Here is a 26,853-nt window from a genome sequence, read left to right on the forward strand (position 1 = left end):
TTTTTCATGCCTGTCGGTTGCTTCATTCGCCTGTGAGCAGGCTTTGAGTGAGGTGTGGTCCACCCCTCTCGTCTATTTTTTATTGCGAATAAATCTCTGGACGATTTGGAGGTTTGCTGCATCAATTTTTTTCCAGAAACTGTAAGAGACCTCCAAGTGGACACCATTCGAAAAATTAATATGGCTTTCAGATCCGATTTTATGGGGATTAAACAGATTAAGGAGTGATCCAGACGGTTTAAAGACCGCCCACAACTGCTGAGAGTGCAGCGCGCTCCCAGCGCCGATGGACAGGCTGACACCCCGCACAAACAACCAGATCATTTCCAACGTGAAGGCTTTGTTGATCCGGGACCTCATCTGACTTTCACAAAAAGGCAGAAGATGTGGACATCAGCACTTTTTCCGGCACATTCCACCGTTACAGGAGTTTTTTTTTCCATGGAAAAAGAAGCCGAGGGACGCGCCACGGAGCCGTTCATTACGCGGGACAAAACCACCTCGGTGTTGGTCTCACAGGACGGCTTAAAGGTGGATTTCAGACGGATTCCGGTTGCTTTCCAGTCGTGTGAATATCCGATTGTGATTGTGCATGAGCTGGACATGCCAGAACATGTTCCGTGAGGCTTCATCACGGCGTTTCTTTGCGCCGAGCGGCTGCACCACGACGCGCCGAACTCCTCCACCTTTGTTCCTCTTTCCATGACAAAAACTCCTGTAACAGTGAAATATGCCATCCATTTCTAAACTGGACGCTGTCTTGATCCGGTATGTCCTCTGACTAGCACAGGAATTGTGAAAAGACGTGGACATCAGCACTTTTCCGGCACATTAAGACAGACGTGTGGAGGAGTTCGGCGCGTCGTGGTGCAGCCGCTCAGCGCAAAGAAACGCAGTGATGAAGCCTCACAGGACATGTTCTGGCATGTTCAGCTCATGCACAATCACAATCGCGCCCCTCGGCTTCTTTTTCCATGAAAAAAAAAAAACTCCTGTAACGGTGGAATGTGCCGGAAAAAGTGCTGATGTCCACATCTTCTGCCTTTTTGTGAAAGTCAGACGAGGTCCCGGATCAACAAAGCTTTCACGTTGGAAATGATCTGGTTGTTTGTGCGGGGTGTCAGCCTGTCCATCGGCGCTGGGAGCACGCTGCACTCTCAGCAGTTGTGGGCCGTCTTTAAACCGTCTGGATCACTCCTTAATCTGTTTAATCCCCATAAAATCGTCCCTGAAAGCCATTTTAATTTTTCGAACGGTGTCCACCTGGAGGTTTCTCACAGTTTCTGGAAAAAAATTGATGTAGCAAAGATCCAAATCATTCAGACATTTATTCGCAATAAAAAATAGACGAGAGGGGTGGACCACACCTCACTCAAAGCCTGCTCACAGGCGAATGACACAACCGACAGGCATGAAAAAACTCACGCATGCGCACGAGGGTTCAAGCTTGGCTGATGCAATCACACGTGATTCAAATCCATATGGTTTTTGAAAAAAATAATAAGGTCGGATACTTTTCTAACAGACCTCGTATATACTCTGCCACTGGCTATACCAGCCTGTTTAGGTCTACTTCTAACCCCGCTTCATTCTATTTAATGCGACTTCTGGTTCCCCATAACGAGCTGCATTGAATCGATATGTCAGCGAATGAAAGGATCCAAATTGTTAATTTGAAAGGCCATGCAAATAAATGGCAGCCAGTCAAATGAATGCTTGGCAGAGAAGACTTTGATCTCTTTGTTAGGCCTGATAATCAAAGGTAGATGATTGTGCTTTTGGTATTACTGAGTCTCCACTGATGTTCATCAACTTTTACTTCAAATTGTGACTCTTCCCAGAGTTCCTGTTGAGCAGACTACCATGCCAACTGTGTCAAGCTACAAGCTAATAAAGCCTGAATCTTGACTTTCCAGCTACAGTTTCCATCAGAAATGGAAATATTGGAAATGAGGTCAAATTGCGACTCCTCTGAGATTACTTGTTGGATCAGTCTGAATTTTTTACTATTTAAATAAGGCCCAAAGAATTTCTATCCATAATTCCCACAGAGACTGGAAATAATGGAAATCAGATGAAATCTAACTGCTACTCTTCCTATGATTTGTAATGGAACCACCCAAACTTGGCACAAAGAGCCACAAGCTGATGCAGCCAGAATATTGAATTTCCATTCATGTTTCCCACAGAAAGAAACTGCTGAAATTGGGCCAACTCCCACTCTAGTTGTCACTGGATCAAACTATTTTTAAGCAAACAAAACTAGAACCATAGTGCATCAAGAAGCCTGAATTTTTAATTTTAGTTTTATTTGTAAAAAACTTTTAAAACATCTGCATTTTTTTTACCAAACGAACCTGACCAAATATGAACATAAAACATCATTATCCTTTGTGTGAATCCAGCACAGTAGCACAAGTAGTTATTGTGCTTACTTCCCAAACAGAAGCTCCCTGATTTATAGCCAACTGTGCCCCACTCTCTGTGTACAGATGGAGTTGGGTCACGACAGACATCTGGCATAAAAGCTGAGCCAAATCAACATGCAGATCCATACTAGATCTGAGATGAGATCCTTTTGGACAATTCAAGAGTGTTAGGGTGCATTATTCTGAGTGGTACGGGTAGTTACAAAGATCTGCTTGTTAACACCTTGAAAGACATAATCCACCTAAAATCACCAGATTTCAGAAAATGTTCCACACTGACTATATCTGATTTGTTTCATACTTTCACAAAATAATGCTATTATCCACAGTAAACACCATCCAAAATTACAGCCTTATATTTTTATTGGATTTTGAGATATAGGGGGTTTAGGAATGGGGTGACTGATTTTACTGCAGTAAGTGGTAGAGAAAAAGATGCTTAGTTCAATAAGTCATTACTTTTGAACTATTCATGCTAGATGCATGAGATTTTCAGGCGTTGTATTTAGGTACCAGATATCTTTAACTACTATAAAAGTAGATCCACAGTTGCATATTTGTCAGTTCATAGCTTGCTCACAACTCTTCTCTTTTGTGCTTTGCAGCTGTTTTGATGAACTGGATTTCCACATTCAAACACATATGATCTTTAAAATTTCGGTGCCTAAGTATTTCTCTAAAAGAAACAAAGTTTTCTGTCCCACTGTAGCTTATTGGTTTGCACTGTTGCCTCACAGCAAGAAGTTTCTGAGATCCTGGTCCTTTGTATGTTCTCACTCTATTTTCCATTTGGGTGTTCTGGCTTCATCCCCCTTCCAAAATAAATAAATAAAAATAAAAATGCATGTTAGGTGAATTGGAAATTTTAAATTGATCATAAGCGTGACTATGTTTGTCTGTCTGTATGTGGCCCTCCAGTATACTTTTGCTCTGTGCTGAGTGTACCACCCCTCTCGCCCTATGATTGCTGGGATAGACTCCAGCCCCACCATGACCCTTGATTGAAGTAAGTGTCAAAATAAAATGACTGAATTAAATTTTGTGGTTTATGAGGCATTAAAAATGACAGAAATCATTTCATGCCTATATTTCAAATGCAAATTAATAACAGACACACACTCATTTTGAACTGCTTATCCAAGATCAGGTCACAGGGGGCTGGAGACTATCCCAGCAATCATAAGGCATGAGGCGGGGTACACCCTGGACAGGACGGCAGTGTGTCGCATGGCCACAAATGGGCAAATGAACAAATTCACACTCGCACACACACCTACAGACAATTTAAAGTTTCCAATTCACCTGACCTGCAATGTCTTTGGATGTGGGAAGAAGCCGGAGCACCCGAAGGAAACCCATGCAAATTTTGTATGGTGTTTACTGTGAATAATAACATTAATTTGTGAAAGTATGAAGCAAATCAGAGATGGTCAGTCAAGACGCTTCCGATGATTTCACATGAGCTGACCCATAAATCTACTGTATTAAATTCTAAATTTCTGATGCCTCAGTGAAGCTTTCTAACGAACAGGACAGCTTGATTACATTAAAGTCACAATGATCATGATTCATCACTAACAAAAACTAAGAACATGTGAAGCTAATGCCTTATGTGGTCTTTACAAATTTATTGTTCAGTGTAAAATTGTCAACTGAATTTTCTAACATTTTCATGTTGAATTTACATGCATTTTCAAGGCAGCCACTGGGAACTTCTGTTTTTTAACGTTGAACCTGAAATTGTTACAGTACGGCATCCTCACGGTTCATAGATGAGCTTGAATATGTACAATTCTTAAATGAATGAACAGTATGTATGTACACAAAACCCATGCCTATCCCATTTCATACAGTCGTCTTTTTAAAAGACTAACTTTGCATGAATGTGTGCACCTCATGCACACCTTAAGGTCATGAATGTGATGTGATGAAATGAAAAACAGGAAAATAAGGTGAAAATCCACCTGTTAGCTATTTTTAGGGAGTGTGTATTTGCAAGCTTACAAACTTAATAATGATGTCTGTTACACTGTGCAAAAATGTGAGCCTTCTCACTTTTCTATTTTAAGAACAAACTGTCTTTTTTCCCCCCAGGAATTCGCATTTTTCCTTCTATGATGTTAGTCATGATCCTCAGTTTCAAACCCAGACACAGTTTGACACAGCAAGTTTTGACTCCTGGCCCTTTGAATAGCTTTTCAGCCGCTAGTATACTCAACCTGAAAGTGATTTTTTTCTCTCTCTCCCATTTTCTAACATATCCCTCTCTGTTCTAATTCATGTATTTCAGATGTGATTTTTTTTTTTTCAATCAAAAGTGAATTTTGATTGAAAACCACTGCGCTGCGGTGGTTTGAATCATATTTGTCTAATAGATTACAATTTGTTCATGTAAATGGGGAATCTTCTTCACAGACTAAAGTTAATTATGGAGTTCCACAAGGTTCTGTGCTAGGACCAATTTTATTCACTTTATATATGCTTCCCTTAGGCAGTATTATTAGACGGTATTGCTTAAATTTTCATTGTTACGCAGATGATACCCAGCTTTATCTATCCATGAAGCCAGAGGACACACACCAATTAGCTAAACTGCAGGATTGTCTTACAGACATAAAGACATGGATGGCATTACCCTGACCTCTAGTAATACTGTGAGAAATCTTGGAGTCATTTTTGATCAGGATATGTCATTCAAAGCGCATATTAAACAAATATGTAGGACTGCTTTTTTGCATTTACGCAATATCTCTAAAATCAGAAAGGTCTTGTCTCAGAGTGATGCTGAAAAACTAATTCATGCATTTATTTCCTCTAGGCTGGACTATTGTAATTCATTATTATCAGGTTGTCCTAAAAGTTCCCTAAAAAGCCTTCAGTTAATTCAAAATGCTGCTGCTAGAGTACTGACGGGGACTAGAAGGAGAGAGCATATCTCACCCATATTGGCCTCTCTTCATTGGCTTCCTGTTAATTCTAGAATAGAATTTAAAATTCTTCTTCTTACTTATAAGGTTTTGAATAATCAGGTCCCATCTTATCTTAGGGACCTCGTAGTACCATATCACCCCAATAGAGCGCTTCGCTCTCAGACTGCAGGCTTACTTGTAGTTCCTAGGGTTTGTAAGAGTAGAATGGGAGGCAGAGCCTTCAGCTTTCAGGCTCCTCTCCTGTGGAACCAGCTCCCAATTCAGATCAGGGAGACAGACACCCTCTCTACTTTTAAGATTAGGCTTAAAACTTTCCTTTTTGCTAAAGCTTATAGTTAGGGCTGGATCAGGTGACCCTGAACCATCCCTTAGTTATGCTGCTATAGACGTAGACTGCTGGGGGGTTCCCATGATGCACTGTTTCTTTCTCTTTTTGCTCTGTATGCACCACTCTGCATTTAATCATTAGTGATCGATCTCTGCTCCCCTCCACAGCATGTCTTTTTCCTGGTTCTCTCCCTCAGCCCCAACCAGTCCCAGCAGAAGACTGCCCCTCCCTGAGCCTGGTTCTGCTGGAGGTTTCTTCCTGTTAAAAGGGAGTTTTTCCTTCCCACTGTAGCCAAGTGCTTGCTCACAGGGGGTCGTTTTGACCATTGGGGTTTTACATAATTATTGTATGGCCTTGCCTTACAATATAAAGCGCCTTGGGGCAACTGTTTGTTGTGATTTGGCGCTATATAAAAAAATTGATTGATTGATTGATTGAATGTGCTCTCAAGCGGTGGCATTCAGTTCTTTCAGAAACAAGGTAGAAATGTGAATAAAATGAAAGACTGCAATGTTCAGGGCTGCAGTGTTTGTGTGTGTGTGTGTCTGTATAGAGTCAAGGTTGATGAAATAAAGTGCACTGAATCCTTCAGATCTTATGTGTCCTTTTTTAGTGGATTAAAACTGTCAATTAATGAATCCCCTGTTTTATCTGATATCATTATTAAGTTATTCACATTCAAACTGTCTAGAACAAAGAAGCTCAAATGTGTTTAATCCATTCGAATCCTTGATTTCCACAAACAAAGTTATAATGGGAACATAGGTTTTAGGGGTGGGGCTATTTAAATAAGATGCCAAAGTAAATTAGTGAAAATTATAGCCCCTTAATTCTAAATAATAATGTTAATAGGTAGTCAACACCATAATGCTACTCACATAATTTATTATAACATCTAAAAAGCAGATTTTGTATTTTGTCAGTAGTAAATGAACTATGAGTGAAAGTGACTGAATTTAGCAAAAGTAACTGAATTCATATTAAATTTAGAGCAGGTAGCTCAGTGGTCAAAGAGCTACTTTTGCTACATGTAGACCAACTTGTGCTGCCTTTCTCTGTCCTTGGACAAGACACTTTACACTGGGAAGAAATTTCTTTGCACTTGTTGTAAAGAGTATCTATCTATCTATCTATCTATCTATCTATCTATCTATCTATCTATCTATCTATCTATCTATCTATCTATCTATCTATCTATCTATCTATCTATCTATCTATCTACAGTAGTGTTCAGAATAATAGTAGTGCTATGTGACTAAAAAGATTAATCCAGGTTTTGAGTATATTTCTTATTGTTACATGGGAAACAAGGTACCAGTAGATTCAGTAGATTCTCACAAATCCAACAAGACCAAGCATTCATGATATGCACAGTCTTAAGGCTATGAAATTGGGCTATTAGTAAAAAAAAGTAGAAAAGGGGGTGTTCACAATAATAGTAGCATCTGCTGTTGATGCTACAAACTCAAAACTATTATGTTCAAACTGCTTTTTTAGCAATCCTGTGAATCACTAAACTAGTATGTAGTTGTATAACCACAGTTTTTCATGATTCCTTCACATCTGCGATGCATTAATTTTGTTGGTTTGGAACCAAGATTTTGCTCGTTTACTAGTGTGCTTGGGGTCATTGTCTTGTTGAAACACCCATTTCAAGGGCATGTCCTCTTCAGCATAAGGCAACATGACCTCTTCAAGTATTTTGACATATCCAAACTGATCCATGATACCTGGTATGCGATATATAGGCCCAACACCATAGTAGGAGAAACATGCCCATATCATGATGAGTTTGGAGGTCGTCTCACAAACTGTAGGTAGGTCTCTGACCCACTTGTTTAACTGGGATCATGAAAAAAAGAACCTTAATATTGACCCATGAGTTGAGCAACAGTGTCAGTCTGTCTGTCTTATACTCTCAGTCCCTTTTGGATACAAGAGACACTTGGCCTCTGTTTTTTTCTTGTGATTTTTTTTCCCACATCCAGTGGGAGAAGAAAGAAGCAGCTTTTCCGCTGTGTGCAGTGTCCCTGTTTCTCCCTGCCTCTAAGGGACAAGGACAGCAGTGAATGTTGGGTAATCTGAGCCCGGAGCAGTGATGGAAGGACAAGGACCATCAAGTCACCCACAACGGAATTTGAACTCTCTCATGTCCTGTGTCCTGATGTCCATTGTGTGCAAAAAAAAAAAAAAAACACATAAATGGAAATGGGAAACAAAGAGACCCTTGAAATGCTGCTTTATTTACATTCACAGTATGATAAAGCCTGGGAGGAAGCAAACATACACATTTTTCTCAATACTTTATATTGCATTGTGCTGGCAAGGGTGCAAAAAGTAGACTTCTTATAAACCCGCCTTTTTATCTGCAGTGTAATCACGGTAAACACAGCCATCGGGCTCGATAAAAGACAGATGTCTGAGCTGAAAAAGTTTAAATTTGGTTAGAGTTAACTGTAGATCACTGAGGACCATTTCAATTGGCTACTGCTTGAGGATTAGTAGAAGTACATTTCTTTATTTTTGTTTCTGTCACCGCCAGTGTGCGATAAAGTCAGCCCAAAAGACAGCAGCTTTTTGATTTGTAATGCAACCACATTCACATCTGATCTCAAGCCAGAGGGACCTCTGCACAGAGGTCTGTCCCGATGCCACGTCTGTGGAGCGCGGTGCATTGTGCATTCAAATGTTCAGCTATTAACAGAGCGACACAGCCTCTGGGGGAAGAAGACACAATAGCTATTACAATTCTACTTGCAGTGAGGTTTTCTTTAAAATTGCATTTTGGATTTTTTTTTTTTTATTTCATCGTATTTGCCTTTAGACAAAACATCATTCAGCTGCTGGTAAATGCGACAGTGAGACGCAAATCATCTGCACTATCAGCTCATCCGCACAGTAACAACGAACATATGTGACTTCATTGTTGTTATTTGAATAAGATTTGAATAAGACTTGCATATGAGAGATGAATTTCAAATGAATTTGGAAGCTTGTGCAATAAAGCAAGATGATAAAGCAGGTTTTATTAGCCAACACGGGAAATGAGAGTCGGCCATTTGTCAGCGTGCCTGTCTGCATGCATGCATGCATATGAACCTCTGCATAACAGCTTCTTATTAAAAAAAGAGCACAGAGGGAGATGCAGTAATTGGATTATTGGATTAGTTAATATTAAATAATTTTCATCACAGCCTACACCCAGTCATGTTTGCATAACAGGCATGATTCTTTGATTACTCATGATTCTTGGATGTGAGAGACTAATTGGCTGTCCCTCCAGAGGATATTAGGAGTTTGTTCATAGTGGAGCCCAGTTTGTGCTACCTCTGTCCTTATGTGAACTCAACCACAAGATGCTGCCCTGATTAAATCAGAGAGTGCCCTTTGTTTTGCCTAATGAAGAGTTATGTGTCTTGTGTCCTTTTGCACAGGGCAGCAATTATTTGTATACTATAATCATTGATAAAGCACTGCAGGGTCGGTTATTTTCACTTTCTATTTGTTTTCCTTCATGGTTGCCCAAAAAAGTTATTGAAATATTCATCAGCATACTCCTCCTGAAATGAGTTTCACTGATTTCTGATTTCTAACTTTTTTAAAAGAGTCAACAGTGTCAAAAAGGCTGCAATGTAGACTTAGATGCAAGATGTGTCCTTGACATAAACATGAATATTGTCTACACCTACAACGTGCTGCTTTTATCACACATACAATTTGACAATTTGACCCCTACGTGGAGAATACTTGTACTAAGGACTTACAAACTCGTCTTAAGGACACAGAGGGTCATATCCTTATCATTTGCCAAGCCTCTTTCACACATCCCCTGCAACCCCGGACTTGTCTAGACTTTACCCAGAGGAGCTGTATGTGAGAATGCAAATGTCTGAATCGGTCAGAGTAGCCATTAAACAAACTCTACCCTGCCAGCTCAAAGTCATGGGAATGTCCCAATGACACCGTGTGTGAACAGTGCAGCTCATTAAGCAGGGGATTCACAATATACAAGTGACACATTGATGATATTTCTGTCATGTGGCTGGTGCAAAACTGGAAGAAAACATACCATGTTTTCCAGATTCTAAATTGCTGGATTTTTTTTCTTTAACTTGTTTGGGGAGTCCCACAGTTTATACTCTGGTGTAATGTATATACTGGAAAAAACAAAAACAAACACATGTTCGTTATTAAAAAAATAAAATAAAAATAATAATAATAATAATAATAATAATAACTACTTATATCGGGCTTTCCTTGGAATCACAACTTTAAAAATAATCTCCAATAATCAAAGAATAAATGTCAAGAATAAAAAGTACACTTATAGTGCAGCAGATAAGTGAAACAATCATGCAAATGGTGATAAAAGCATCAAATTTGGCAGAAATACTCCTTAGACACTCCTCTTTTGAAAAAAAAACCAAAACGATTGGCCACTTGACTTTTCAATCGGTGGTCAGGTAGGGATCAATTGAAGAATTACACAGAGGTCAAAATTAAAAGATGCTCCAATCATATTGAAAAATATTCCACATTATTTGCCTGATCATAAAGATTCCAAAAAGGTATAGTTTGGACTATCTGTAACTGAATTCTATGGAGTTACAGGATAAAAACAACAAGAATGGTGACAAAGGTCAGTTTCATTTTGTACAGGGGTCAAAAGTTAAAGTTCAAGTGGCCAATTGGTTTTTTCAAAAGAGGATTGTCTGAGGAGTATTTCTGCCAAATTTGATGCTTTTATCACCATTTGCAGGATTCCCCTCTAAATATTCTCTTATCCGCTGCACTATTACAACAATGCACAAAAATCTCAAATTAAAGAGGTGATAGATAATACAGAAAAAAGTGTGACTTGTATATGTTTTTTCTTTTTCAAGAGGCATCTTTTGATAGGTGTAATTTAAATTTTCTTAAATTCTGGAAAATATGATATATTTAAGAGTGTAGTAGAAGTGCCATTTTCACAAAGATGCAAAGAAAAATGTCTCTTTGAATATTTGAAGGTATCGGGAAAACTTGTGTTGCTAAGAGCCGATGCTGAAATCATGTCGAGAAATTCAAGAAAATGCAGGCAGCAGACTTTTTACATTATGTCCTGTGAACCTGAAGCGCAAAACATCCAACTGATATATTGAAGTGCAAATAGGGATGGGAAGTGATAACATTTTGTAAGTATCGGTACCATTATCATTAGCACTGGGGAGGTGATGGTTTAGTGTTTAAGTGTTGGGCTTCAGACCAGAGGATCCTTGGTTCAAACCCCAGCCTGACCAGAAAATCACTAAGGGTTCTTGGGCAAGGTCTTTAATCCCCTAGTTGTTCCCAGTGTGTAGTGAGCGCCTTGCATGGCAGCACCTTGACAATGGTGTGTGAATGTGAGGCATAATTGTAAAGCGTTTTGAGCTTCTGGTGCAGATGGAAAAGTGCTATATAAATTCAGTCCATTTGCCGTTATCGGTCCGTTGCTTCATTGATTCCTTTATCAATTCCTCTTCCTTTTCCTTTGTGTAAAAATGAACATTAATGCAAAGTCAAAGTGTCTTTATTTGTCTCCCTAAGGAGAAACTTGCCTTTGACAGAGGGCTACACAACAATCAATCAATCAATCAACTTTTTTTTTATATAGCGCCAAATCACAACAAACAGTTGCCCCAAGGCGCTTTATATTGTAAGGCAAGGCCATACAATAATTATGAAAAACCCCAACGGTCAAAACGACCCCCTGTGAGCAAGCACTTGGCTACAGTGGGAAGGAAAAACTCCCTTTTAACAGGAAGAAACCTCCAGCAGAACCAGGCTCAGGGAGGGGCAGTCTTCTGCTGAGACTGGTTGGGGCTGAGGGAAAGAACCAGGAAAAAGACATGCTGTGGAAGGGGGCAGAGATCGATCACTAATGATTAAATGCGGAGTGATGCATACAGAGCAAAAAGAGAAAGAAACAGTGCATCATGGGAACCCCCCACAGTCTACGTCTAAAGCAGCATAACCAAGGGATAGTCCAGGGTCACCTGATCCAGCCCTAACTATAAGCCTTAGCGAAAAGGAAAGTTTTAAGCCTAATCTTAAAAGTAGAGAGGGTATCTGTCTCCCTGATCTGAATTGGGAGCTGGTTCCACAGGAGAGGAGCCTGAAAGCTGAAGGCTCTGCCTCCCATTCTACTCTTACAAACCCTAGGAACTACAAGTAAGCCCGCAGTCTGAGAGCGAAGCGCTCTAATGGGGTAATATGGTACTACGACAACACATCTGACACATACCACCCATGCATCAGAAACAACCACATAGTAGATCAAAGTTAAAATATAAATACATAATAAATAGAAAACATATTAACATCTTAGTGCAAATTCTGTAACACATGACCTTATATTATCTTCCCTGAGCTGTCTGCTCATTTATGAGCTTCACTGAGAATGGAATAAACAAATGTTTATATCGGTTATATTTACAAAGAGGAACTGTGTACCTCCTTCCTAAGTTAAGTAAAATATATTCAGAGTGAAGTACATGAGAAGCATCTGATAAGATACTGTCTGCACGTCTGAGAATTGCCTGTTCAATGCAACTGTTTTCCTGGTTGCTGGAGGCAGAGTTTGAAGTATGATGTGGTGGTTGTCTACCTGTGGACTTAGGCATTGCTTCTTACCTACAGACATATATACGAAAAAAAAACTATAGGAAATTACTGTCTCTACACCCAGGATTTATTTCTTTAGTCGCCAAGGTTTGTAGTGAACTGAGGGGAAAAAGGCAAATGTGCTGTTCCTTTTGTTTGGAATCAATTGCAGAATCACCTAAATCTTTGTGAAATGGTCTCGTTAAACAGTTTTAAAGTGAGTTAAAGTTTTAAAGTACTTGGAAACAGCTACATCTGGTTGTAGATGTTTCAACTTGTATTCAACTTGTCTTTGTGCTGCTGTCTTGGCCAGGACATGCTTGAAACAGAGACTTTTAATCTAAATGAGTCTTCTACTCCTTCTGTAAATAAAGGTTAACACTCTGGGGCCGACTCCGTCATATACGACGGCTGGGACCAAATTACTAAATTATAAATAACTTTTTAATGATATGAGATAGAAACGTACTCTTTTTTTGCTGAAAAGTTAACTCCGCGGACTTTCGATCCACCGTCAGGCCATCTTTGTACTCCTCATAGAAGCTGTGTGATGACGTGCGCAATGTGAGTGTCCAGTTGGAATTGGTTCACCGTCACATTATTATTAAAAATAAGAAGAAGAACCATTTATTTGGGACTTTCCCAGGAATCAAAGCACTACACCAGATAAACTCAAATACACTGCAACAATGCACAAAAATCCCAAATGAAAGAGGTAATAATACAGAAACAAGGTGTGGCATACTCCAATGCAACTTATCGTACTCCAGTAAATACAATAAGATGAAAAATCTCGAAGCGACACTCAAGTTGAACTGGTTCTCAATGCCCATCCCTAAACACAAGCGCACATTGTAACAGAATGCCCAGGCATCCATGAGTGTGATGTTGACAAAGTAAACACCCGAGCGTTCTTCTAAAATGACTATGATACCCTGAAAGCATATGCATTTATACATAGCCGGCGCCACGAGGGGGTGTTTGGGGGCGACGCCCCCTCACGTCATCAACCTCACCCCCTCGGATGTTAGAGTTATCAAAAAAATTAAAAAGAAAGAAAAAGAAATACTGGAAAATATAGCAAAATATTAGTTATTCACTAATATCACGTATTTTACAAATAAACCAAATTAATTAACTAAAGTAATTAATTTTAAAACAAACGGATATGGCGTGTGTCTGTGTTCAAGGGATTTGATAGGTTGAGGGTTGCGCTTGTCAGTGCGGCAGAGGGCGGTGCGTTTCCAACGCGTCGTGACGTCAGACGCGTCGCTTCAGAAGCGGCAAGGGGAGATTGCTACGTCACACTCTGGCTGTTTCCACAACCTGAATAAAGTTCAGTGATCACTATCTTGAATCTGCGTCACCTGAACCACAAAAAAAACTTTAAAAAACAGCAGTAGAACGATTCTCCCATCACCCTGCTGGGAGAAGCTTTTTTCAGCTACTTTTCAGAGTGACACCGACCGAGGAAGGACTGACGTCTTGGTGGGATATCGATCGAACCGCGACAGCGGGCCGACCCGTACAGAGAAATCACTGGGCAGAGCGAGGCAGGCAGCCAGGGTGATGGAGCAAACCCACTCAGTCCGAAATCTCCCACTTTTTGGATATATGCAAAGTCCCAGTTTGCCCAACGGAGTTCAGTTCTGCAGCTTTACTGAGGTGAGAATAATGTGAAAACAAAACGTGACGTTTACTGAACTGTGAAGGTTTTATGATCGGCTAACGTTAGCTTAGCCTTTTAGCACAGTTGATCTGAGTGAACACTTTTAATTTGTAAATGGTTCAGTCTTTTTTATTTTTACCAAATAAAGCTACAGCTTTTTTCAGACACCACAAAAGCTCAGCTTTAAATAACTTATTTTTTCGGGCGTTTTTTCCATCTTTTTTTTTTTTTTTTTTTGCCATTTTTCCCCCTTTTTTTAATGTATAAACTGTTTAGTGTTTCTTTATATTTAAAGAAATATTTTTATTTGTCCCAATCAGGAACATTTGCTGTGCAGACAACCAAACTTCCACTGATGAGCTGAACACCATGAAGTCCAGTCGAAAGAAAACATCTCTGCTTTTCAGCAACACCACCAGAGTTAAAAACTGCAGAAGAGACCTTCATCTGGTCCCGAGAATCCAGCAGAACATCACCTGCTTCTAAATAAAAGGCTCTTTGAACAGCAACTATTTTATTATTTTTAAAAAAGCTGTTTCATTTTATATTTTAACAATAAATGAACGGACCATTAAAAATGTCCACGAATCAAAGTCAAAAGACATTTGCACAGGTAGAAGCTCTCCACTTATTGTGCTCAAATTCATATTTTAAAAATGATTCTGTCCTGATAACATTAAAGGCAATTACATATTTTGACAAAATTACAAGTTTAAATGACTATAAAAAAATTTATCATGAGGTTTATGTCACAGAAATCCTACTTTACAATCACACTGCAGTCATTAAATTATTTCCTTTTGCATTTATAATAAACATTTGTATTTATTTAGTGTTTGTTTTTCTGGTTGAAATGAAATATAAATAATCTACCAGACTTAAAAAATATACAAGTTTCCATGTTATTTTATTTGTCTAAAAATAAATGTCTGAGGTTCCTTATGTTAAACAAGAAATTATCTAATATGAAATAACAGGTGGTTTTAATTTACAGATAAAAGGTTTCTAAAGAACCATTTATTGATTTATTTACCTATTTTAATTACAAGTGTTCTAAACTTTTTAACAGTAATCAGAAATTTTGAGGTAACAAACAACAACAAAAAAACATTTCCAATGATTTTTCTTCAGAAAAGTGCTTTCTAAATGAGCAGTCTTGTCACATGTTAATGTTTTGTACAGATCAGTGGTTTCTGCACCAATCGGATTGGTCTGATCAATTTTGTACAGATCAGTGGTTTCTGCCACGAGTCTTCTGTATTTTGGCCCGACGCGTCGTTCCTATTGGACAACACGAAGGTACGTCACAGCTCAGAGTGTCGAAAGTTGGTGCACCTCATCTCGACAGAACACCGGCTCTGTGTGGTATGCAGGAGATCACTTGACTGAGGGTCTATACGTTCAAATAATAATTAAAAAAATACTGTCGTCACTCTTTACTCTTAGTCTCTTACAACGGTGCAGCCTAAATACACGAGCTTTCCAGGAGTGCACCCAATTCATTATGCACGCTCAGAGGCACGTCTCCTCCGGTGCACACTTTTTTTGGGGGGGGGGGAGCGCGACCCCGCCCCCTGTGATAAACTTATCGCCCCCTTAATATTTTTTTTTTCTGGCGCCGGGCCTGATTATATAAGACGAATATTGAACAAACTTGAAAATGGAAATCTTCAAAGAACAACAAATAACAGCAGTGTATTTCCCCATAGGGGGTTGAGCAGTCTAGGGATCTAGATACACACATTGTAGAAGTACTAGTAGTAGTACTCTCTACACAGCCACTACTCCTTGCCTAAAAACAAACGGCGTATTCCCAGTGGATCAGTATGAATCTCCAGTGGATCAGTATGAATCTCCAGTGGATCAGTATGAATCTCCCATTGACAATTTTGTGTTGTTCGCATCACAAAGTGCAAGTTTGGACAATGTCTACATTTTATTGTCTGCACATTATCAAGGGCAGATACGAGAAAGCAGCAGAATCCAGCCAATGTTGGTCATCCCCATGATGCTCTCTTGCTGGGAAGCATTTGTAACATTGATGACTATATTTAAAACACATTAAAAAATACCTTTTTTCTTTTCTATTCTGTGTTGTTTTAAATCCTTCCCACTGATTTCACCTGACTGTGTTGGTGGCCATTGTAGAAGACAAAGATGTTCTAGTGGTATTAACATTGTATCTATTTAGAGTCCTTATCCACTGCAGACAGTCTGCAGCCACTTTGTTTAGCACTCAAACTGCAGGCAGAAATGCTTATATCAGTTATGCTTTGATCCAAACCATATTTAAATAAATTGTTGTAACTGCCAGTCAGGTGGAGGCCAGCGTGGTCCCCGGCCCCAACCTGAATAAAGGCTGACAGGCTTTTGTCAGCCTTTATTTAAGAAGGCCCACATTGGGTGAGGGTGTCTGTGTGGGTAAAAAAGAAGCAACACTCAGCAGTGACAATGTTGTACAACACTGTGTAAAGGTGACAGCACCACTTTGCACCAAAGCAGTTGTGCAAAACACATAAAGAGTGCTTCCATACAATTAACTGTTTAACACCCCTGTTAACATGAAGAACATGATTCAGGAGAGACCCCAGCTCCATGGCATACACACATAGAAAGCAAACTGAGCAGAAAATGCCAAATGAAAATGTATTGTTTGGAACTCACAGTGTAGACTCAGGAAATTGCTGGGGTAGACTGTGGAGGGACACTCAGCAAGCCCAGATGTACATATCTGAGGGCAAATGAAACTGTATGGAGAAATGTGTACTGTGCATCAGCTAAAAATATTCAGTGACAATTGCAGTCGTGTTTTCAGTTGCAATCGTTTTCCAGAATGTAAGCAGCTTTTGGAACTCACAACAAGCCCATCCCAGTAGGGGGTGGAGGGTTGCCAGAGAAGATTGAAACATTTAAGCTCCAACAGCTGGTCATTCTGATGGCAAGACAAGAACATCTCATCTGGGGTAAACTATCAAATGTGTTCCCAAGATTTGCTTCCAAACTGGTGCTTTACGTATGGTTTTTGCTTGTTCTCCCCATGTTTGCATGGGTTTCTGGTGTTCCAGCCACCTGCCACTTTCAATGTGCACTTTAGGTGAACTGACCACTTTAAATTGGCCATAGGTGTGAGTGAGCATATGAATGTCTTTGTCTGTATGTGTCAGCCCTGTGATAGACCAGCTGCCTGTCCAGAGTAGGGTCAAGCTCTCCATGAACCTTAATTGGAATAAGAATGGATGGATATTGCTCGGCAACACAATGATTCTCAAACCCACCTTAGACAAATCCATGCAATTCAACTTCATGGTTCAATGAATGAATGAAAGAATCAGTCAATCAATCAGTACTTTCTTCATCCCATCAGGGAAATTCAGGTATCTGGTACCACAAACCAATCCATACAAAAATTGTTAAAATTGCCATAAATAAATAGCAGAAAGTGCAAATAAATCAGTTGTTATAGGATATAAAAGAAAGGGCAGCGGGGGGATGGGGTGTTAGTAACCTTGCCATGAATCCCACGTTTTGACAGTTGACTAGATGATATATCACTAGTTTAAAAGCTACTAGATCAAATGATCTTTTAAAGCATTCTGCTCTGCAGTGCAGTGAGAGAAGACTCGTCTGTTTGTTTCTTTGACCTGCCAGGATATTGTAGAGAGGGTGGCTGATGAAAGATGGTCTACACCTTCTTCTACATGCCCCACTCCAACACAGTTTCCAATGAGTCCACAGTCCTGCCCAGGTTGCCACTATTATTACACCCTTGTATGATGATAGATAATTCCAATCTAAGTCACTAAAGTAGGTAACAAGCCTTTGAACAAAAATAACAACAAAAAACAAACAAACAAACAAACAAACAACAACAAAAAAAACAGCAGTAGCTGTGTAAGACTTTGAGGTTTTCCAAGATATGGTCAATCTGAAAAGAACCAACAAGAGAAGAAAAAAAAAAAAAAAAATCATAACCATGCCAAACCTGACTTGAACAATGATTCATGTCATGTTGGTCAAGCATTTATCCACTTAGATCAGGGAGAAACCCTTCAGTGAGTATTGACCACAAACATCACATCTTCATAAAGTGGACAAAACATGCCCTTCAGGAGAAAAACAGTGCAAACTAAAGGTGAGAAGGACATTGAACTGGATATCAAAGACGGAGTACTCACTGCAAACAAAACATGAGAGAGAAATGCAAACGTTCACTCACAAACGGGACCAGGACTAGCTCTGTCCACTTTGGTGCCCTAGCTGAGTTTAGGATTTGCATATCTGGTCAGTACATGATGCTAACATGAGTGTGTTCTTGTGCTCTGAAGCTAACATCAGGGCATCCTGTTGTCATAAACGGTTCTTTCAGTGAGTGTTAACAGAAACCATATCTGGGCTACTTAGTCAACAAAAATAGTTTGTCATGTTTACAATCACAGCTAGCTTATGCTGGCTTTGCTTCAGTAGCATGACCACCATTAGGGAACTTCCCACTAGTCCGAGGGTCCACTAGTCCTAGTGCTAGTATTAAGGAGAGCATGTTGAAATTGTTTTTACATTTACGGTAGGCTATATGTTGCACTAATGTAGGTTAAGTAATGTTACAAAAGTGTGACAATTTAAAAAAACTATTTTATTATGGTGAATTACCATTATTTGTTGATTTTTAATTCAACAGTTTATATACAACAGTACAATTAAAGGTGATTAATGGTGCATGTTAACAGAATCATATGTTTTATTTTTGTAAATTGAACAAAACTGGATCTGGTTTGTTCACTGTTTGAAAGTATTACATTTATTTGTGAACTTTAAAATCAGTTTGGGGTTGTAATATATACGATCAACTAATATAAAGACATTAGGACCAGTGAACCCTAGGACTAGTGGACCCTTCCCCCACCATTATATGGGCTCATTGATGCAGCTAGCAATGAAACCTAGCATATATCACAATAGATTAAGAGAAAATGTAAAGGGCTAGAGTTTGAGATATTTCTACTTATTAAGTTGTAAAGTGTTGCATAGTAAGCCACCATTACTTTGCCATCATGCTCTAAATTAGACATTTTGCCATTACGTTAGCCACAGATGGCATATTTCCTGTTTTCATTGAAAGCGGTGAACCTTGGAAGACCTTTAATAGATATGCAGCAAACCAAAGCCGGTAAGGTGGGCAAATTATTGGCTCAGGAATTTTAAGATGAATAATGAGTCAAGGCAAAGCAGGGATCATCAAGATTTCACGTTACATTGTTGTACCACTTCCAATCTATTAGTCGATAGCAAACTCGAAATATTTAAAAGCTCACATTTTCGTTAATGATGCAATGCATGTTATGACTCTTTTTATACAGCAAAATGACCCCCCCCCCCCCCGCCCCCAATAAAATAAAATAAAATCACAATGCATTCTCATCATCTTTTGGCTTATGTAGCCGAAAGTGCTGTCAAGCAGAAAATGGGTCAGTGCCGAATGCTGGCACAATATCCATCAGAGGACATGTACGAGGTCTGTCCTAAAAGTATCAGACCTTTTTATTTTTTGCAAAAACCATATGGATTTGAATCACATGTGATTGCATCAGCCAAGCTTGAACCTTCTTGCGCATGCGTGAGTTTTTTCACTCCTGTTGGTTGCATCATTCGCCTGTGAGCAGGCTTTGTGTGAGCAGTGGTCCACCCCTCTCGTCGGATTTTTATTGTGAATAAATGTTTGAACGATTTGGAGCTTTGCTGCATCAAATTTTTCCAGAAACTGTGAGAGACCTCCAGCTGGACACCATTTGGAAAATTTAGATGGCTTTCAGCGATGAGTTTATGGGGATTACACAGATTAAGGAGTGCTCCAGCCAGTTTAAAGAACGCCCACAGCGTCTGAGAACGCGACGCGCTCCGAGCGCCAATCGACAGGCTGACACCCCGCTGAAACAACCAGATCATTTCCAACGTGAAGGCTTTGTTGAGCCGGGAAGTCGTCTGACTTTCACAAAAAAGGCAGAAGGCGTGGACATCAGCACTTTTTTGGCACATTCTACTGTTACAGGAGGTTTTTTCATGGAAAGAGAAGCAGAGGATTGCGCCACTGTGCCACTCATGGCGCGGGACAAAGCCATCTCCATGTTGGTCTCACAGGACGGCTTTCAGGTGGCTTTCAGACGGCTTCTGGTTGCTTTTCAGTCGTGTGAGTATCCGAGAAATTGTGCATGAGCTGGACATGCCCCAACATGTCTTGTGAGGCTTCATCACGGCATTGCTTTGCGCCATGCCGCTCCGCCGCGACGCGCGGAATTCCTTCGCACGTCTGTCTCAATGTGCAGAAAAAGTGCTGATGTCCACGTCTTCCGCAATTCTTGTTCTAGTCAGATGACATACCGGATCAAGACAGCATTCAGTTTAGAAATGAATGGCACATTCCACTGTTACAGGAGTTTTTGTCATGGAAAGAGGAGCGGAGGAATTCCTTGCGTCGCGGCGGAGCCGCATGGTGCAAAGCAAGGCCGTGATGAAGCCTCACATGTTGGGGCATGTCCTGCTCATGCACAATTTCTCGGATACTCACATGACTGAAAAGCAACTGGAAGCTGTCTGAAAGCCATCTGAAAGCCGTCCTGTGAGACCAACACGGAGGTGGTTTTGTCCCGCGCCATGAGCGGCACGGTGGCGCAATCCTCCGCTTCTTTCCATGAAAAAAACTCCTGTAACAGTAGAATGTGCCGAAAAAGTGCTGATGTCCACGCCTTCTGCCTTTTTGTGAAAGTCAGACAACGTCCCGGATCAACAAAGCCTTCACGTTGGAAATGATCTGGTTGTTTCAGGGGGGTCTGAGCCTGTCGATCGGCGCTCGGAGTGCGCCGCACTCTCAGACGCTGTGGGTGGTCTTTAAACCGGCTGGAGCACTCCTTAATCTGTGTAATCCCCATAAAATCGTCCCTGAAAGCCATCTGAATTTTCCAAATAGTGCCCAAAATAAAAAGGTCCGATACTTTTTGGACAGACCTCGTACTCTCTTCTTACAATAAATAAAAGAAAATGCTTTAAAAAAAAAAGCACTGTATCATGGATGATGCAAGTATGTTAATGCTTTGATTTTTTTTTTAAATTTCTGTGCAGTATCTCATCTGATGGGCCTTCAAACTCTTCTAGGATTACATTTGCTCTTCTGGCTGGTACCTATGACAACCCCCATCTGTTTTTTTTTTCCTTTTTAATTTATGCGGTGCTGTTTTTAGATTTATTGCCTGCTAAGTATTTTAGATGCCTGCTTTTTCTGACATCCTTCTTTCCTATGGAGTCATTAAAGGAGGGCGGATTAAGAAATGCGTTCACAGCAGTTCTGATGTCTTGCCAAAGCATAGATTTGGACATTTCTTGGGGCTACATCTCTTGTGGTTGTTTTACACTCCTGACAGTTGGTTCTGGCTGAACTCACTTCCTTATCTATGTAGTGTGCTCCTGCTGGATGTCTCAGCTGGCAGAAGCAGCTCTTCTGTGATGTCTTTATCTTTTGTGAGAAAGAGCTGATTTGGCCAGTCTGCAACTATCTGTGACTATCTGACCTCTGCTGGTAAGTTTATTGGAATGATCTAGTGCTCCCCTGCTGTCCTCCTGGGAGGTCTAATGATGTCTGTACCGTAGTGAGGTGTAGGGAGCCCTCTCCCCACGATGTTGCTCAAACTTTGCCTGAGGATGAGAAATCTGTTGAGTTTCCTGTTAAGAGGCTCCACATGGAGCTCAGATGTGATCTTCATTGTCTTCTTTCAAATGCGATCCTCAGTGTTGCACCTGCAGAGAGACCACACTGTAATCATCTGTGTTCAAGTCATGTCGGAAACTATCACGTGAGAGAGTGCTCATGGCGCTGTAATTCCCGATGTAAGGTGTTCCAATCTCGCCACCATCCAGACCTCCAGTGCATTTACCAGGTTGCGTTGAACTAAGGGTCTTCATTAAACATTTTTATTAGATTATAGATTTGCACAAGACAAAGCTACTACAAGTGCTGTCAACAATTAAGGACCTCAGGCACACAACTGTTGCTTTACTGGCTACATCTGGGATAAACTGCAGCCTCAACAGATGTACATCTGCCACATTACTGGAATACAATACTGTGTTCTCAGTGCTTTCTCAGTGACTTTGGGTTTCGGTACTTTATGTCTGACTAAATAAGTACGAGGTCTATTAGAAAAGTATCCGACCTTATTATTTTTTTCAAAAACCATATGGATTTGAATCACGTGTGATTGCGTCAGACAAGCTTGAACCCTCGTGCGCATGCGTTGAGTTTTTCCACGCCTATCGGTTGCGTCATTCGCCTGTGAGCAGGCTTTGAGTGAGGAGTGGTCCACCCCCTTGGCGGATTTTCATTGTCAGGAAATGGCGGAATGATTTGGGCTTTTTTTCCATCAGAATTTTTTAAGAAACTGTTAGAGACTGGCACCTGGAAACCATTCAAAAAATTTATCTGGCTTTCGGTGAAAATTTTACGGGCTTCACAGAGAATAAGGACTGTTACTACAGCTTTAAGGACGGCTTTAAGGACGCTCGGCGCGCCGCGCTCCGTGCCACCATCGAGAGCCACAAACCACCGGATCATTTCTAAACGGATGGCTCTGTGGAGCTGGACCGTCGTGTGCACTTTCTCTGGTTATCACAAGAGCTGGACATCAACCATTTTCTGGCAGATTTCACTTTTAACAAGAGATTTTGTTGTCCAGCTCTTGTGATAACCAGAGAAAGTGCACATGACGGTCCGGCACCTAAAATATGTCATTTCTTTGGTTAGCTCATCTACCTGCCTGAATAGTTGAACTGATTAGAACCATCTGGGTTAGTGTGCAGATGGAACAAATATGTGGTTGGAATTTTACTCACTGAAATCAGAGTTATCCACCTCTGTAAACACCCCTTCCTTTCAACTCAGTTTATTTATATAGTGCCAAATCACAACATTAGTCAATCCAAGGTGTTTCACAAGGGTAAGGTTTAATCTAAGCCACCCCTGGTATGGTAATGACTTTTTGCTTGCCATACCTCCTCCTTTAGACCATTTAGTAGAGCAGGTAGGTCAGTGGGGTAGCAGTTAGGCAACCAATATGCAGATTTGTGTTTGATTCCTGGTTGTCATATGGTGGGGGTTCAGGGTATGGTGGTGGCTCCAGATGACCGATATGCGCATGTGTGGCAATTTTAAACACTGACATTGTGGAAATTATACACACTGACAACTGCAATTTGACTTACCTGCACTCAAAAAAAAAACAAAAAAAAAAAAACTGACTCATTTGATTGGATTTCCAGCTAATAAATATATGTAGTCCCAACTAAATTAAACTACAGTGAGGAAAATAAGTATTTGAACACTCTGCGATTTTGCAAGTTCTCCTACTTAGAAATCATGGAGGGGTCTGAAATTTTCATCTTAGGTGCATGTCCACTGTGAGAGACATAATAAAAAAAAAAAAACTAAAAAAAAAAACAACAAAACAAACCAAACAAATTTTTTAATAATTTATTTGTATGTTACTGCTGCAAATAAGTATTTGATCCCCTATCAACCAGCAAGAATTCTGGCTCACACAGACCTGTTAATTTTTCATTAAGAAGTCCTCTTATTCTGCACTCTTTACCTGTATTAATTGCACCTGTTTGAAGTAGTTACCTGTATAAAGACACCTGTTCACACTCCAACCTTTCCACCATAGCCAAGACCAAAGAGCTGTCGAAGGATACCAGGGACAAAACTGTAGACCTGCACAAGGCTGGGATGGACTACAGGACAACAGGCAAGCAGCTTGGTAGAAGACAACAACTGTTATGATTATCAGTCTGGGATTCCATGCAAGATCTCACTTTGTGGGGTAAGGATGATTCTGAGAAAGCTCAGAACTACACAGGAGGACCTGGTCAGTGACCTGAAGAGAGCTGGGACCACAGTCACAAAGATTACATTAGTAACACATGATGCTGTCAAGGTTTAAAATCCTGCAGGGCAGCAAGGTCCCCCTGCTCAAGCCAGCACATGTCCAGGCCCGTTTGAAGTTCACCAGTGACCATCTGGATGATCCAGAGGAGGCATGGGAGAAGGTCATGTGGTCAGATGAGACCAGAATAGAGCTTTTTGGAATCAACTCCACTTACCATATTTAGAGGATGAGAACAACCCCAAGAAAACCATCCCAACCTTGAAGCATGGGGGTGGAAACATCATACTCTGGGGGTGCTCTTCTGCAAAGTGGACAGGACGACTGCACCGTATTGAAGGGAGGATGGATGGGGTCATGTATTGCGAGATTTTGGCAAACAACCTCCTTCCCTCAGTAAGAGCATTGAAGATGGGTCATGGCTGGGTCTTCCAGCATGACAATGACCCCAAACACACAGCCAGGGCAACTAAGGAGGGGCTCCGTAAGAAGGATTTCAAGGTCCTGGAGTGGCCTGGCCAGTCTCCAGACCTGAACTCAATAGAAAATCTTTGGAGGGAGCTGAAACTCCAAACCTGAAAATTTTGGAGAAGATCTGTATGGAGGAGTGGACCAAAATCCCTGCTGCAGTGTGTGCAAACCTGGTGAAAAACTACAAGAAATGTTTGACCTCTGTAATTGCAAACAAAGGCTACTGTACCAAATATTAACATTGATTTTCACAGGTGTTGAAATACTTATTTGCAGCAGTAACATACAAATAAATTATTTTAAAAATCCTACATTGTGATTTCTGGATTTTTTTTTTTTTATTTTTTTTTTTAGATTATGTCTCTCACAGTGGACATGCACCTAAGGGCCCTGTCCCACTGGCATTTAGAAGGATTTAAGTATGGGTTGCGCACAGAATTGGCCCATATTTGCCAAACATCCGCAATATCCGTGTAACATGCCTGTATGAGTTGGCTGTCATCCGAACACGCCCGTGATCATCCGCAGAGGCACGCATGTCCGCAGCCAGGATTATTGAGCTGTTCAAAAATCTGAATGCGGATAACATCCGCCTTACATACTCCATATATATACTCAATTCATACACTATGCATACTTACTCTGTGCGCTGTATATCTGCCGTTAACCACTGATATCCGCAACTGACGGGGACTTGCGGCTTGGCAGCAGACCAGGACAGTGTGTAAAACAGATATATATCGTGCCCATCATGTCCACATCACAAACTAAAATATGTTGTAGCGAATGCATACAAACTGGCCATGAATAAAGCGTTTTTATTACATCTGCTTTGCAGCTGATTTGCGGACAATCTGTGAATGCATAACAAACACGTCATGTAAACCCAAAGTGTGGCAGAAAGCGACATACCTGCCAGTCAGTGCCGGTCTGGCTGTGTAAATCCACAAAGACGTAGCTGCTGCAATCCAGGACTTTTATTTAACACCAACAAAAGGAAGAGTTGCTGTTTATCCACAACTCACTGAAAAAAAAAAAAAAACACCGTCTCACACCCTGAGCGGCTTCCCCCTTCCCACTCCCCAAACTCATGAACAGTTAACCCTCGCATGACAACATTCTGTGATCAACTTGTCCAAGTCCAGCAAATGCTCCAGAGGCTGTATTGTTGGTGTGAATAGTGATGCCGATGGCCCGAGTGCGCTTATTTTATGACCGCAATGCAGATGCTGTGCACGCGCAACACGTGTGCGATGCATTCATAATACTGTTGTGTGGGCCGCTGAAGAGGAGGTACTGCTGGCCTACCACCACCAGATGGTGCCCTGCTTGGAGTGCGGGCTTCAAGCACGAGAGGGCGCCGGAGCCACTGAGAGTGACAGCTGTCACTCATCCTCAGCACCAGCTGTCACTCATTCATCTCATCACCATCACCATAAAGGCCGGACTGCAACTCCACCTCCTCGCCAAGAAATCAGCTACCATTCAGGTAATATTCTCTGCTGTACTTAACACTGACTAATAGTCTGAACTTCTTTGCAGCCGTTTTCCTGTGGGTGTTGCCTTATCTGTGGGATTGGCGTTTGGTGTGATCAGCGACGGCTTCGCTTCACACCCCAACCAGATAAGTGGTTAGACAGGAGCTGTGTGATTGGAGGTGGAGGTTTTCCCTCCTAACTGTATACAGACTGTGGGATTACTGAGTGTGCGAACTCACACTCATCAGGACTGTCTCTGATCTCTGCCAGCAGTACCGGGTCTGACTGCTGAAGACAGCGGCCACCTGGGGCGCAGGGCTTGGCGGCTCCGGTGTTCTTCAGCTCCGTTGGTGGTGGAAGCTGTGTGGGATCCGGCTCTTCTCTCGCCAGGCGTCTTCTATCGTCGAGCCTTCCCACACGTCACTTTATGTATAATTGACAGTCCACCATATTGTTATTGTCTGTACGTCGTTGTGCGATTCACAACATTAAATTGTTACTTTTGGCTTATCCATTGTCCGTTCATTAACGCCCCCTGTTGTGGGTCCGTGTCATGACACTTTCACAACAAATACACCCATAATACTGCCGTGATAATCTCAATGTGTTGGATCAGTTTCCTCACTACATGCATTATATAACCGTGATTGTTCATCATATATTCGCTATATATTATTAATATATCCATAATTAATACTGGGACATATCTCCATTTTTGGACATTTTTGTTGCGGACGACAACGAACGCCCATGATTTGTATACTCAGTTCATGCGCAATTAATCCTCTCCTCAGTGGGAGAGGGCCCTAAGATGAAAATTTCAGACCCCTCCATGATTTCTAAGTGGGAGAACTTGCAAAATCGCAGGGTGTTCAAATACTTATTTTCCTCACTGTAAATTATCTTGCATGGATGTGCTTTTTTTTGAGTTGGGGCTACATATGTTTATTAGATAGAAATCCTGCACATAATTGAATTGAGTTGATCCAATGAGTCATTTTTTG

The 26,853-nt window shown here is 40.8% G+C and overlaps 1 protein-coding gene across 2 annotated transcripts in view; it reads left to right on the forward strand.

The window, feature by feature from the left end:
- LOC117523141 (cGMP-dependent protein kinase 1) overlaps positions 1-26,853 on the forward strand; it is a 460,927-nt gene that overhangs the window by 106,799 nt on the left and 327,275 nt on the right. The window lies entirely within an intron of this gene.

This window comes from Thalassophryne amazonica, chromosome 13 (genome assembly GCF_902500255.1).
Source record: "Thalassophryne amazonica chromosome 13, fThaAma1.1, whole genome shotgun sequence".
Lineage (NCBI taxonomy): Eukaryota > Metazoa > Chordata > Actinopteri > Batrachoidiformes > Batrachoididae > Thalassophryne > Thalassophryne amazonica.